This window comes from Salvelinus sp. IW2-2015, unplaced genomic scaffold (assembly GCF_002910315.2).
Source record: "Salvelinus sp. IW2-2015 unplaced genomic scaffold, ASM291031v2 Un_scaffold1541, whole genome shotgun sequence".
Taxonomy (NCBI): domain Eukaryota; kingdom Metazoa; phylum Chordata; class Actinopteri; order Salmoniformes; family Salmonidae; genus Salvelinus; species Salvelinus sp. IW2-2015.
In genome coordinates this window covers 245,541-248,570 of record NW_019942975.1, presented here as the reverse complement: position 1 = coordinate 248,570, position 3,030 = coordinate 245,541, and positions in this window count along the sequence as shown.

Here is a 3,030-nt window from a genome sequence, read left to right as displayed (position 1 = left end):
CGTGTCGTCATGGGTCATTATCCAAGATTTAACTGTCCATGTCTGTCCGATACTTTATAACCGTGTTCGTCACGGGTCAATCAAGTACTTCTTTAATGTGTCGTCATGGGTCATCCAGATTACGTCTTTTAACGTGGCGTCATGGGTCTATCCAGATTACTTCTTTAACGTGTCAGTCATGGCGTCTATCCAGATTACTTCTTACGTGTCGTCATGGGTCTATCCGACATTACTTCTTTAACGTGTCGTCATGGGTCTATCCAAATTACTTCTTAACGTGTCGTCATGGGTCTATCCAGATATTACTTCCTTTAACGTGTCGTCATGGGTCTATCCAGATTACTTTTTATCTCGTCTCATGGGATCTATCCAGAATTTAGCTTCTTTAACGCGGTTCGTTCATGGGTCCTAGCCATGATTACTTCTTTTAAGCTGTCGTCATGGGTTATCAGAATACTTCTTTAACGGTGTCATGGGTCTATCCAATTAATTTTAACTTCTGCATACAGATTTCACTGTCGTCATGGGGTCTATCAGAATTATTACTTCTTTAACAAGGATTGTTTACGTTCGTCTCTGACAATATAGCATAGATGCCTTGTGATATCTCAAGACACAAAATGTATCATATTCAAATAAAGAAATATGATGTTCTACTAGCTACAGAAGTATCTGATGTACTACTGACTAGAGAAGTATCTGATGTACTACTGAGAAGTATCTGATGTACTAATGGCTAGAGAAGTATCTTATCTCAGTCTCTTCATTCAAAGACTCAATCATGGACACTCTTACTGACAGTTGTGGCTGCTTTGCATGATGTATTGTTGTCTCTACCTTCTTGCCCATTGTGCTGTTGTCTGTGCCCAATAATGTTTGTACCATGTTGTGTTGCTATCATGTTGTGTTGCTACCATGTTGTGTTGCTACCATGCTGTGTTGTCATGTGTTGCTGCCTTGTTATGTTGTTGTCTTAGGTCTTTCTTTATGTAGTGTGGCGTTTTGTCCTATATTTATATATACTTGTATTTTTAATTCCAGCCCCCGTCCCCGCAGAAGGCCTTATGGTAGGTCTGTCATTGTAAATAAGACTTTGTTCTTTAACTGACTTGCCTGGTTAACTAAATTCTGAATTAAATTAATGTAGCTAACTGGCTAGAGAAGTTCTCTTGTACTACTGGGTAGAGAAGTATCTGCATGTCCTACTGCTAGAGAAGTATCTGATGTATCTACTGGCTAGAAGTATCTGATGTACTACTGAGCTAGAAAAGTTCTGAATTGTAATACTGGCTAGAGAATGTTGATGTACTCTGGCTGCGAAGTATGGCTGATTGTCCTGACTGGCTAGAGAAGTATCTGATGTACTGCCTGGTTAGAGAAGATATCTGATGTATGAACTTGGTAGAGAAGTATCTGAATGTCTTAGCTGGGTTAGAGAAGTAATCTGTGTACTCTGAGGTAGAGACGTTTTGATGTACTACTGGCTAGAGAGGTATGCTGATGGCACATACTGCTAGAAAGTATTGATGTAGCTATCTGGCTAGAAGAAGTTAATCTGAGGTAAAATACTGGACTCGAGAGTATCTGATGTACTACTGGTAGAGAAGTCTCTGATGTACTACTGGCTGAGTAAGTATTCGTGATGATACTATTTGGCTGAGCAGTTCTGAGTCTAGCTGCTAGAGAGTGTATCTGATCGTACTACGGCTAGAGCAGTATCTGTGTGCTACTGGCTTAGAGAGTATCTTCTGAGTACTACTGGCTAGAGAAGTATCTGATGCACTACTGGCTAGGAGAAGTTCTGGAGGTACCTACTGGGCTAGAGAGCGTCTCTGATGTACTACTTGGCTACGAAGTAGTCTGAGGTACTATGGCTAGTAGAAAGTCTGCTGATTTGTACTTCTCCTGGCTAGAGAAGTTTTGCATGTCTCCTGGGCTAGAGACATGTATTGATGTAGGCTTACTGCGTAGAGAGTATTCTGATGTCTCTGGCTAGAGACAGTATCTGATGTAGTTACTGGCTCGAGAAGTTATCTGCATGTACTTCTGGCTAAAGAAGTTGAATGTTACTACTGGCTAGAGAATGTATCTGAATGTCTAGTCTGGCTAGAAGTATCGGATTGTACTACTGAGCTCGAGAGTATCGGATGTAACTACTGGCTAGAGCAGTATCTGATGTACCTGGTATCTGGGCTTAAAAGAGTTATCTGATGTAACAACTAGCTAGAGAAGCATCTGATGTACTATTTTTTGCTAGAGAAGTATCTGATGTACATTGCTGAGCAAAATAGGTTGTCTTGATGGTAGCGAAGTAGCTGATGTACTACTGGAGTATATCTGATGTCTTTGAGAAGTATTTGCATGTACTACTGAGGCTTTGGAGAAGTATCTGATGTAGCTACTGGCGTAGGGAGTAATCACATGGATTTGTTGGTGTATATCTGTTACAGTAACAGGGCTGTGTTGGTGTATATCTGTTACAGTAACAGGGCTGTGTGTGTGTCCGGCCCTGACACACACACACAAGTACCTTATCTTGCGGCCCTGAGGCCCTGACACTGAGCTGCAGCCCCATGGTTATCACATAGTCTGCTTCCTGTCACGCACCAACACCAGACCCTTACACTGTAATCACACACGCACGCACGCACACACACACACACACACACACACACACACACTCCCTCAACAGATGTTTAAGTGTTGTAGTCTGTGAAGTGGCATGCCAACAGACTGTGTCTGAAGTGCCACCCTATGCTCTACATAGGACTCTATTTTTGACCAGTCCCTCACACTATGGACCATGACCAAAAGTAGTGAACTATAAAGGGAATATGGTTCCATTTAGGATTCAGTTTACTCTCCAAGCTCTTCAGCTGGGAGTCCAATAAGCCATTGTTTTTTCTTCTTCTGTTATGTTAATTAATGACTTCTTATCCTCTTGAACTGAGTCAACAATAATGCAGTGGTCCTGCCAAGCAGAGGCCGTCAGTGAGCTTCCTTCCTCCTAGAGTTGTGTGTCCGGGTGAA